We start from the raw sequence: 13,142 nt of genomic DNA, 5'->3' as shown, positions 1-13,142 counted from the left end.
TTAGAAGGCCGTGTTCTATCTCTAAATCAAAGCTTGCAGACTCATAGAATGGTTTAATTTGGAGGGGACCCCTGGGTCTGATAGCTCTGCTCCTGCTTTCCCACACTCAACTCATCATGTGGAGTTTTTTCCCCTCTCCGTTTTCCTGTAAATATTTTCCCACAATTTTATTTTTGCTTTCTGATAGCATTTCAAATCAATTTTTGATGAGCTGTAAGTTAGAAAAAGTTCTCCGTTTCTTGTTTTGACCCAGTTAATCTCTTGCAATTATTTTCCCCGTGATCAACTCTGTTATGGATTTTATGTTACCAGGTTCAGCACCTGCAGCTAGAAGAAGCAAGAGTTTCCAAATAGAAAGTATTTTTGTTGTGGGATTCTAATTACCCAGTAAGAGTTTTTGACTTAGGGACTTCATTTCTGGAAGACAAAGAAATATGTTATTGCAAAAGTGTATGAGCCTTTTATCTTCAGAAGGCCTAATGAGAGTACTCTGTAAGAATCAGTGGTACTTAAACTGACATGGAGGAAGACGAATGTATAGAAATAAAGGAGAAGACTGCTTTTGTTGAGCTGGACAGAGAATCAAAGGAGTCTGGGCTGAAAATTAAAGTACCAATGTGTCTCTATGGGCAGAGTGGATTTTCAGTCAGAGAGCAATGAAAGCAGAAGTAGCCCAGCGATGTCAGCTTGGCTTTCTGGCTAGAATAACTGACATGCCTTTAAACACGAGATATTCAGTCTACAAAATCAGTCCTATGCACTTTCATCCCTCTATTCCTGTTCCAATAGCTTTGCATTCTTTGAGTTCTCCTTGAGTTTTGGGCTTGAGTTTTTTCCAGGCTGAAAGTGGACAAATCCAACTGTTTTGGCCACATTCATTCTAACTGAGATCAGTCCATTCTTTTTTGTGAGGAGTTTCAGCCATTCCTTACTGGCTGCTTTTGGCTATTCTGTCTGCAGGTCAGTTATACTGATGCAAGCTTTCAGGTTCAGTGGAAAGTGAAGAGGCCTTTTGAGAATTATTAATACTCCCTTCTTCTTGATTCACTTTTCTTGTTGTTGGTTTACTTTTGGTTTGTAATTCTTGGAAGATGATCAAGATTCCTTTCTTGTTTAAAATCGAGAATTCTTTTGATGAAATGTTTATTCATAATTAACCTTAATCCTCTGAAGTCCATTTCATGTACTTTCTGATCATCCAAAAACTGTAGGCCTTGATGATAAACAGGTAGACTTTATAGGCTTTGAAAAAGTAGCAAACACTGAGACTTGATTTCTCCATGGATAAGAAACCAGCTGTGTCAAGTGTAGATTTGCCTCTCTAAATTAGTAGATACAGTACTTGCTCCATGTTGTATCATCCTTACATGCTCAGATTCAAGCTATGTGTTCTTACTGATGGAACTGCTACCGGATAGCTTCTGCCATAGTCCTGATGGTCCATATCAGACAAAGAAAACAACCTTGCAGCTTCAAATACAACTGTCACATCTTCTCCCAACTGGTGATTTATTGTTGCACTGAGTGCACAGGATCTGTGGAAAATTTCAGTAAAACTTTTCAGAATATCTATCTTGGAGCACAGAGGTGAAAGGAAACGGGAAGATACCAGTAGGCTATAGGCAGAGGAACATCTGGAGATCTGAAATTGAAACAAACTGATGCTTCATTGTAAATGGGAAAAGATCGGTCCTATTCTGTCTAAAACAGGAAGGAAAATCCCAGAGAACTATTCCCATACATAAACCAAAAAGCATACGAATAACACTTAAAGCTTCAATCTATCTTCTTCCTTGGAGATCCCAATGCACAGTAGATATAGTACATCATGCATATTATTGGAACTGGAAAGCTGAAGTATGTAGAAGCGAAGTAACTGCTGAGCACACTTTTACCTGAGCCAGGAAAAGATCCCATGTCTCTAAAATTAAGGCCAGTGTGCCAGCAAAAAAATGTTCACAACAGCAATTAACCATTATAAGTGATAATAGCTTCTTTTGCTTCTTCTGGAAGCAAGTTATTCATCAGGTTCTTAGCTAACAATTCACTTCTGTTAATGGAATGGAAGAATGAGGCTGAGTCAGGGCTAAAACTCCAAACATTTTCAAATTGCTGCAAACTCCCCAAATGTTAATTTCTGTTGGTTACAGGAAAGAAAAAAATGAAACGAATAATAGGGAAAATTAAAAAAAAAAAAGTCAAACTTGGAGATTTCTGGTCTTTCCACTGAACTTCCCTTTGGGTGAGTCAGAGGAAGGTGTGAAATTATAAGATGATCACCCTGCGAAGATCTATGAAAATCTAATTAGATAATCAAACAAGTCTAAAGAATGATTCTTCTCACCCTGAAGTGTACATCTGAAATAGATCAGACAGTCAGACCTCAGAATTGTTGGCTGTAAAGTGAGGTCAGCACAACCAGCTTTGTAGCAGAAGTTCACTGCAGATGTCTAAAGCCAAATGAAAAGTATCAACTCATTAATTAATGAGGTAAGCACAGTAATTAATGGGGTAAGCACAGTATTAATGTAGTAAAGGACTGGCACACCAGCAAAGGCAGCCATACAAAAGCTCTTCTGTGTGTTGATAGGCAGTAGAGATGCCAGTGATAAAGTGGGCTGCACGTGGAACAAGATGAGAAGTATTAAGTTGGAGCACATTGCCTTGTACAAGAATTCATTCACAGATGTTCAGGACACAAACTACCCTAACAATGGCATCCCTAAGCTTGGTGTCCAGATCTGAGATAGTCACCTTGGGCTGCAACAGGAGAGAAAACCATTATTCTATACTTCCCATTAGCAAGTGATATTCTTCCATGTCTTAGGAAGCAGGGTCTCAATGTTTATAGCAGCCATTTGGGAGGGCATCCAAGCTCAAAAGTTGTACAGCTTCTTCTCTCACTGTAGAAATGAGCTATGGAGCTCACTGTTGCATCAGTGGACTGATTCTGCTCCAAGATGAGTAAGATTCAAAGAGAAACACATTGATTACATAGCTGAAAAGAATATCCAGATATAGCACAGATGATAAAATTACACAGGAAGGCTATAAAAACTTCTGATTTGAAAAGATGAAGCTAGCCTTTATTTTTTGTTGCTCAGAAGAGATAATCTGGGCTACAGACTGTAACATCTGCTTATTACAAACCATTTTACACTTTTCTCCAATCAATGTTCTTTCTCAGGAAAGAAGTCCCTAAGCTATTTCTTTGATCCTGTGTGGACATTTTTATGTTGCTAGAGAAGATGGAAATCTCCGTTTGTGTTTAGCATGGGATTTCCTCTTCTAGATGGAAATCATCCAGTCTCATTGATTAAGTGCAATTTCCACACACTTCAGTACAGCTCTGCAGGATTTAATGACTGCACCCAGCCGAGCAATATTCTCTGGATTTGATTCACTATACATATTAATTTTAGAGCTTGTCTCAAAGAACCCTCATTGATTTCTTCATCATATATACAGTGCCATTATTCAGTAAAAGAGGAATTAAGACAGCCTGATGTGGTTGAGCTGAATTAATGGTTTAAAAAAGTTGTCTGTCTGTGCTGATGCGCTTGAGAAGAAAAGTGATGGGGATTCTGTGCACAGCGAGACCTGCAAGGTGATTTGTAAAGCAAGTTAATTTCGAGAAACAAAACAAAACAAAACTGTCTGAATTGTACATTAGGCATCATCTGTTAACAACCCCCGAAATCTCTGGAATGGATACAAAGAGCAAATCCATGGCTGTGACAATGCAACTATGGATTTCTGACCTCATGGATTTAGAAGAGCAATAAATGCCATTGCCAAACTAGTTTAAAGCAACAGCTGGAGGTGTGTAGGTTAGACTAGCTGGGAAGTAGATGTTCAAAAATGTTTCGAGATTTCATGTCATTTCCTTGTGACAGAACACTCTGAGACATCAGCAACTCCATTTTCCATTGCGGTGAACTTCAGAGCAGAAGATTTAAAGACAGTCACTATATGCTTTCTCCCAGAAAAGTATAAGCTTAATGACCCGTTTTATTAAAAGCTGAATTCTGGGAAGTCTAAGTAGTCATGGTGTGTTTTTTATTTATAATGCTTTCATTGGTAAGCGCTGTTATTTTTGTCCTTATCCTGCACCTCTTACCAAGCTTGCTCTTCTTGTTATGAGTAATGATACATTTTTCAATAAGCACTTGTTTACTCCTTTTCTCAGCACTCTGCAAAGATCATACATCAACAAGGCCCAGGTCTCAGAAAAAGACACTGTCTCATCATGCAGGGTTTGGAAACATCTAGAAATAACCCCATGAGATTATAATGGGTGTGGGCTGAGGGTGGTGCAACACAACACTGGGCTCATGAGCCAATTCCATCCTGGCAAAAGAATTTCTCAGTGCTGTACCATGACAATACAGCTTTTTGGAGAATCATCTTTTCCTCAGTCAGTTATACTGAGAAATGTCATCTGTTCTCATATTATTAGTGTTCCTACACCATGCTTTCAATTCCAGTGCTGGTTGGTGAAGAAGCAAGTTGGGGTGCTGGCATGCATAACATAAATATACCTTGGCAGCACACGCCATGCAATCCAACACATTTCAAGCCAGATTAATGGCCTCCTATTTAGCATTTCTCAGTAGCTTCATGTCTTTACATCACTAAAGAGATTGATGATGAACTCTGGAGTATCAGACTGAGCTGAACAGAACAGATTAAATCCTGTTGCCCTGCAAATAGTAAGATCTTAAGGTACTAAAATACACAAACTGATCTAAAGCCCCAAAGTATCTGGCTGATATTGGTGAAAGATGAATAATCCTTCACTGAAGCCCACACAGTGATGACACCTCTTTATTTATTTATTATAAGATTGAATTTATTCGCATACTTCTTGGGAGGAGAGGTGAGTTTAGCTCTAGAAATAGCTACTCTGGGATACAGATGAGTAACATCTTAAACCCATTAAAGTAGCATGCAATTCTTTTTCCTTAGCAACCCATGGAAAGTCCTGCTCTTCACTCATGACTTCAGGCATTTTTACTGAGTGGTGTAAACTGAAATTAATGTAATAAATTAAGAAAGTCTGAGAAGTATTTTTTTTTTTTTTTAAGTATAATTATTATTCCATCACATCATTTTCTATTATTTCATTCTTAGCAAAATTAGTATGTCAGACTTACTTAAGTCTGCAAGACAGATGTCAGAAAAAGTAGAGCTAGTTGTGAGATATTCCACCTCCAGAAATTACACTGATTGGCACTCATGCTCTACAGGGTACAAACGTCCCATTAGTTATTAGCTATTCTTATACATTCATGCACGGTCTGATAGAATCATATGATCATGGAATATCCCAAGTTGAAAGGGACCCAGAAGGATCACTGAGTTCAACCCCTGGCTCCACAGAGGAACACCCAAAATTCATATGTCAAATGTCACCCTACATCTGACAGCATTGTCCAGATACATCTTGAACTCTGGCATGCTCAGTGGCATGACCACTGCCCTGGGAGCTCATTCCGTGCTCACCACTCTCTGGTGCAGAACCCTTCCCTGTCACAACTTCATTGTGTTCCCCCATGTTTTACCATTTGTCACCAGGGAGAGGAGAACATGTGGGTGCCCACCGCAGGTCAAACAGAGAGTTCATCTGGTTCAGTATACACATTTTGCTGGTACTCACCCATGGAAGAGTTTAGAATCATTGAATCATAGAATCATAGAAGCAGGTCAGCTGTGTAGTGATGTTACCCTGACACATTCTTCCAGCCTCCAGTGATAATTACTTCAGAGGCTTCTTGATATTAATAACCTTCAATTGACTTTGCCATCCTAAATTTCTTAGGAACTGTCTGTACCTGAAAATGTTTGATCTCTGAAGCACCCTTTGGCAAAGGGTTAAATATATGTTCTATGAAGAAAGATGTGCTTTTGTTTCTTTCCATGTGGATCACAAAAAAACAAACAAACCCATCATTTCTGTTTTCCCAAAGAGTTTTTCAGAATCTCTCTCCCTGTTATTCTCATAGTTCAGGTCAATTTGACAACAATGGACCTGCAGGAGAGCACATGAATTCTCCAGTACCAAATCTCCATAAAGAGTAATGATTGTTTTTTCACCTGCAAATTGGGACAAATTCAACCAAGTCTAGTAAGTACATCTTATTGTTTTCTTTGTTTGGTTTTAGTTCTTAAATATTTGTCCTTACTTGTACATCATCTTACACTGTCCAAACCCCAGATCTGATCATCAGTAAGTGACAATGATAATTTTTCACCTCCAGGGAATTCATATCCAACCAGGGAACTGTGGGTTAACCCTGGTGCCCAATTTGGATTCAGGAGACTTTGCTGCCCTTAATGGAGCTCTCTCCATTTATTTTAGCCAAAAAGCTCGGCTTCCAAGTGAGTGTTGAGTGAATCACTTCTTGATGTGAAGTGTTCTTTAAACTAGGAAAGCCCATTTCGTGTTGCTCCTAAGAGCTTCTCTCTCATGCAGCTGACACTGTTCTCAGCTTCCTCACAAGCGACACGCAAAGAGACTCCTTGAGCACAAAGCAGGAGCTGAATAAAATAGAAGTATGTCTGTGACGTTACCATAGCAATCAAAGTTCATGCCTGATGCCAAAATGGTACAACTATAATCACTGATCAAAGAAAAGTGTCCAGTCGCCATGGCAACTCCAAAAGGCTCGTCCTTCAGTTTTGATATCTCCACAATTCAAAGTAAATAAAGATAGCAATAAACAAATATCTGCCAATGGTCAAAATAATTAAAGCTCTTGCGTTTTAATATTAATTGTGACTTGATGAGGTCAAATGAGTCACTAAACGCCATCAACAATTCCCACGACTTTGTCAGTAGACCATACGTGCACCATAAACACACTGGATACTGTTAATTTCTTTTACTCTTGACATGTGAAAGTATTTCATGGCCTTATGCCTGCTGGCACGTGCTTTAAAGCATCTTCTTAGGTGGCATGGGGGTGGCTCTAAAGCCAGACAGCCCGAGAATATGCTGCCCAAGGACTCAGGGGTTTCAGTAGTGCTGAAAAGAACAGAGTAGAAAAAAACCTTCATAACAGCAAATTCCAGAGAAAGCCACAAAAATTACTGTGTTATTTTTCTTAATGTAAAAGTATGATTTCTGTATATACAGTGTATATGGGAAAGGATGAGTGTGAAATACAGCCTTAATTCCCATTAACCAGAAGTTAAAAATACCAAAGTCCATTGAGGAGAAGAACATATTTTAATATAAAGTACATATAATTGGCGGAACACTAAGAAGCTGGATTCTTGCCCAGACATAAGTCAGTCCTTATCACATGGTGCATGCACCAGTGGTCACATTTCTGCCACTAGCATTGCAGGCGTGAGAAAGAAGAGAATCAAAGTAAGGAACCTACAATTTGAAATATTTTGTGACAATAAATAAATTTAAAATATATACATATATTTTAAATCTTCTCCCTTTTATCTTCTGTATTAAGGGAAAATAAATGTCTCAGTTCATTTTTGATTTCCACTGATCCCAGCTGGAATGCAATAGCACAAAGCATTTTCAAGCAGCTCCAGAAAGCTCCTTCTGTACACTTTCTCCGTAGCACAACAAGCTGTTCAAATATATTCATATTTTTCTATGCATCTTGCAGATACTCAGCAATGTAGAACCTCCAGACACTAATGAAGAAATGAACAGAAAAGACTGGTAAATAACTTAGGGGATTCTGCTGCTTCTTCCTTTCTGGAACAGGATGTATTTGTGCCTTTGCTTCAAAATGCTCAAAATATCTGAGCATTAGTTCTTGCCTTACAAGCTCCTACTACTCAAATTGCAGAACCACTTGTCAGGGAGTTATCCCTGGCTAAGAATTTACAGCTGGAGTGAGGGCCTACTCAATATTTGTACACATCCTTTGTGATGATGTATGAACTGATAAATAGCCTCTTTTCTCAATGTCCTCCTTAAATATGACCCAAAAAATTAGCTACCATGTAGGTAGCAAAATAACTTTGGCTGACATGGATAGTTTGATAGTCTGAGTGATTTTGTGTATAGGACCCCATTTTCTTTTCACTATAAAATCCATTCGAAACACTCTAAGGAATGTCCAAACAGCTAGAAAGTACAATGCCAATAAAATAATTCCATCAGTTCAAAATGTAAGTATTAACCTGCTTTCACAAAATAGTCACATAATTCTTCTACACCTTTTAAATATATATTTATTTGCTAAAATTAAAGGGCCATTTCTTTGGAAAAACAAAGCTTTGAACCCTGTAGTAACACCAACTAATTTGCCTTCCCCAGGGTGTTTGGTGTTTTGTGGGACATTTCTAATGCCACACTTTATTTTATTCTTGTTGGTTAAAGGAATTGGGTATAGCGTTAATGAAAGAAATCTTGGTGGAATTCCAGGCTGTCCTTTGGGGGTACTGATGTTGTTGCCAAAAAAGGAACTGATAGCTAAATTTGGAGAAGACTTTTGGGGTATTAGGATTTTTTTTTCTCTTTTTGTAGGTAACAGTTGAATAAGAGATGACATATGCAAAATCTTTAACAAAACTGTAATGATAAAGTTGCCTGTAAAGTCTTCATTATCTGTGCCGAAGGAATGACAAGCAATTTACAGTTACATTATAAACATGTATTGATTCAAACTTTTAACTTTCTCACAAAATTATGCACTAAAGTAGAAATATATAATTTTGCACATTTTATTTACTCCAAGAAATCTATACCTCTTTTTCATCCCTTGTGAAGTTATTCAGTCATTTGCTTTTTATGATGACAACCTGTATACTTTATTTTCTTAAACCATGAGCCTTTAATAAAGGCAATGACTTTTCCCCCCAGTCTTCTGTTAAGCTGACATCATACTAATCTATTTCAATAATGCAAACTTTGATTTGTTTCTTTTTCATCTTGCTAAGGGCTGAACATAAAAGCAAATTTATTGAGTGGGCAGCACCACCGTTCAATCATAGAATCATAGAATGGTTTGGGTTGAAAGGTTGTTTTGTAAGATTATCTAGTCCCAGCCCCTGCCATGGGCAGGGACTTTTCCCACTAGAATAGATTGCTCAGGACCCTGTCCAAGCTGTCCTTAAACACTTCCAGAGAAGAGACACCTACAACCTCCACAATTCAGACTAATCCATTCTCTCCATCAGTGGCCAAATGAAGATGCCAACACAAGAAAAATACAACAAAACAAGCAAATGGAAAGCATACATATTAGTTATACTGCCCACATCTTTCACAGACTCTACTATACCATGATTAAGAAAAGTTAGTGTGAGACTAAATCCACTGCTTTTATCATTCAGATATTTCCTTTTTTGGATTTGGATTGATGAAAACTTTCAGTTCTTGAAATACCCTTTGGTGAGGAGCTCCACAGTATTTTTTACTATTTATATAAAGAATTATTATTTTTTACTGTTTTGAAGATACTTCTTCCATCTTCAGTTAATGCCTTCATCTGTCTTACTAGGCTTTTTATGATTTCATGGACTTCTAACACATTTTTCAGTAGTCATCTGAAGGATCTAAGGAATCCTGACTTTCCTAGTCATTATTTACATAAATGCCTTTCAGTACCTCTGAATTCCCCTTTTTCCTTCTCTGCACTTCTTCTCAGTTCCTGTATTTTGGAGATGGTCAATGAGAATTTCGCATGTAGGAAATGAAGAGATTTACGTACTATGCTGACACTTTCAGTTTTGTTCTTCATTATTTTCCTGCTATGTCTGAGGATTAGATTTGTAGGTTATTTTCTGCTATGCTCTTGTCATCTGCTCCCCTACAAATATAATTATTATAACATCCTTCTGCAATTTTTTGTTGTAGTAATCCTTTGTCCTTATTATTCCAAATGCCATCATCAACAAAATGCTGTGTTAACATTCATCCTGTCTTTAAAAGCAATTACTGATAGTTTGAACATCATAGGTTATGGCATAGTATTCAAAGGAATCTCACTACCAACCTCATCCATTAAGAGAAATGGTTGTTTATTCCTATTCTGTTTCCTACTTACACAAATATTTACCCACATTATGTGGATATATTCAGTATATTCTTTTATATTCATTATATTTAACAATTTAATATTCATAATTTAATTAATTAATAATTTTATTTTTAAGAAGTACTGAATTACCACTCCTCCTAATCTGACAGGAAACATCATTATAAATAGATTTTTTTCTATTCACTTGATGCCGCTATACATTACTTTAAAATATTAAATATTTTCTTAGATGCCTAATGTTTGCAATACTGATGGTACCTGACCATTTCCATTTCAGAAGCCTGATGTAAAGTAACTCAATACCAGATCAAACCAGTCATGATCTTGCAAGGCAAGAATAGCGACTCATACAGCTCATTTCAAATACGTTCCCAAAAACAACAAGGAAGATGACAGGGTGATTTGTTCCGACCATTCTCAAGGTCAAATCAAGTATCATTTGTACCTCCAGCAGATATAATTTTGTCTTTAAGAGTATTTGCCATAAAAACCATATCATTATTATAATAATTATTATTGTTATTATCATTATTAACCGGTAGGAAATGCACGTGTGCACTCATATTTCAGTCATACTAAATATGTTTTCATGGGCATTCCAGCTGTGTACAGATCTTGCATGATGGACACCATAAACACAACCTGATTCATACTTCACTTTAAAATAAGTCTTGGTTTCAGTCTGGTTGTGACCAAGACACTGCTTCCCTGTGTTGAACATTCATTTGCACTTCATTGGTGAGATGAGGAGGACTACTATGTTCATTTTGTTACAGCTGCAAAAGTGCTAATTGTCACCTTTTGCAATGTGTCCTGCCCTTCCAAACAGAATGGCAGAGCTACTCCTTCAAACATATAATGGGGAGTGGTCAGGAACCCAGTCCTTCATCAAAGCAATACTTTTTCCCCATTTTCCTCTTCACCAGTCCTATGACACCTACACTGAGTCATACTCTGAAGTAGCACAAGATATGAGTAATTAAAGCTTTGTTGAGTGTTGAAAGATTCTTTACAATGGAACAAGATGTCTTAGCACATTTATAATGGCTCAAATGCATCATTCATTAAGGGGTATAGCTTTCATTCAGAAATGGCACCTTTGAAAAGAGATTTCAGCTGGGGCTGCATTTTAGCAGAGCTCTGGGTGTGATTCATGTGACGAGGCAAATGCGCATACACATGTGTATATATATATATATATATATATGTATTTCTGTATGGCAGATGATTCAGGCTTTTATTTCCCAGATGGCTGCTGCAACCTAACATTTCAGAAGCAATGTTAAGATCAATTACATAATTCCATGCATAACAAATTTTTCCTGCAACTGCCTCTTCCAAACATTTGTCACCATTATGAGTGATTAAAACTTTAGGGTGAGTGCATGCAAAAGGACAACCATGTAACGTGATGGCTTCATAGTTGAATCTCCCCCAGTGAACTAAGTCTGATCCTTTAAGTCAATAAAGGATCTCAGTGAGCTCTGAGTCCTAAAACAGAGAATAGAGGAAAGCAACTGAATATTATGAAGATTCAGAAAAGTTAAGGAGCAGAAAAAGCTTTGGAAAGGGAAATCTGTAAGCTCCTGACAAATGAAATATGTATATACCTTCACATCACCTCTCTTTTGCCAGGAGAATCTACCTATTCCCAACTACTACACCAAACAGGAAAAATAGAGGTGACCTGAGAAGAGAAGGCCCCCATGGATTCAAGAGCAATTACTTGGATCAGCTGAAAACATCAATAGGGCATGTTAGAATGGAATCCCAGAGCCCCAAATAATACAAAATACGTACTCATCTGCTGAGTGCTGAATTTAAGATCTGTTGGGAGATTGCTGCTGTTGTAGGGCTGGGGCTGTTGTCAGCTTTTCACTGAAAAGGCAGCACCTGAATAAGAGGAACGATTTTTAATGGTTTGTCTGAGTTGATTTTGGTAAAAGCAAACACTACTCTCATACTCCATCAGTATTCTGATTTTTCTACTAAGTTTGCTTAAGCTCCATCTTATGTCAGGTGTAATTGGAGTGTTTGAAAAGATTATTTCAGGAAGAGACAGCATTTGCCCAGGAGAATTAAAACGAACAGAGATTGCTTATGACACCGATAGATAAGGAGTGAAAATGTGCAACTGACACCAAAGACTAAGGAGAATTATGGCTCAGATCAATCCCCAGATTGTGACCTTCACATAAACTGAAGTAATTCTCTAGTTGTCCTTCCATCACAGTGGGCTGCAATTCTAGGAGGATCCAACTGACATCTGCCTCAAACGAAAGTCCACTCAAATTAGCAATGTAAAATTTGCATAGATATTACCACAGCAGTGTAATTAATTAGTAACCATTATAATAATGGACAATTTAAATTTCTCAAGTCAAAGACTAACAAGATCTTACCTCCCTATGCACTCTATGAAACCTTGGATGATGTGTGAGAAGGCACTGGATCTCCTCAGCTGTGCTGGATGCAGATGTCCCAGATGCTTTACCCTTCCTTAGTCAGTAGATAGCAATATATGCATATGTAGCTGTGTAGTGGAGATGATGTAAAGTTGTATGAGGTGTGTGGAAGCTCAAGAAGGATTGCCTCAGCAATAGTAGATATTTTTTAATATAACGATAATGTTAGAGATTAGGTACTAAGCTTCCTTCAGTGTTTCTCTTTTACAAGAAAAGCTCATATTACCTACCTACCAACCTACCCATCTGTCTACCTACGTATGTATGTAGATATCTATCTACCTCTGTATATCTGATTATCTGTAAGGTGGAATAATACAAAAGATAGTAATAATACAAGAAGGATGGTCATAGATATCCAAAAGGTTATCTGTAGGAAAAGCTCACCAATATGAATGCCTTCAGCCTGGCTGGAAAATGCTGAGGCTAACTATCCAATCTCCCAGAAGGAGTGGTGGCCAGCCCTTAAATGATGTCTAGGAGAGGTGGAGTCAAGCTCCACCCCTTCCGGGAGCACAGCTGAATTACGCTCACCTGTGCTCCCACAGCTGACCCAACACTTGCCTCAGCTGATTAATCAGAAGTTCAGGCTGTGATTTCAAGTTTCCCATACACTATCTCTCTATTTATTTACTTATTTATTGGCACATGTTAAAAA

At 37.8% G+C, this 13,142-nt stretch overlaps 1 long non-coding RNA gene across 1 annotated transcript; it reads right to left on the bottom strand.

The window, feature by feature from the left end:
- Nucleotides 1–7,438: 7,438 nt before the first annotated feature.
- On the bottom strand, nucleotides 7,439–12,941 carry LOC140249182 (uncharacterized). The gene is made up of 4 exons (XR_011902959.1): nucleotides 12,872–12,941; nucleotides 12,422–12,552; nucleotides 11,820–11,912; nucleotides 7,439–7,662 (listed from the first exon to the last, which is right to left on the bottom strand). It is a non-coding gene; the product is annotated as an uncharacterized lncRNA (long non-coding RNA).
- Nucleotides 12,942–13,142: the final 201 nt, after the last annotated feature.

The sequence above is a fragment of the Excalfactoria chinensis genome, chromosome 2 (genome assembly GCF_039878825.1).
Source record: "Excalfactoria chinensis isolate bCotChi1 chromosome 2, bCotChi1.hap2, whole genome shotgun sequence".
In the NCBI taxonomy this organism is placed as follows: Eukaryota; Metazoa; Chordata; class Aves; order Galliformes; family Phasianidae; genus Excalfactoria; species Excalfactoria chinensis.
The sequence above is the reverse complement of the archived record's forward strand: the minus strand, read 5'-3'. Positions and strand labels throughout refer to the sequence as shown.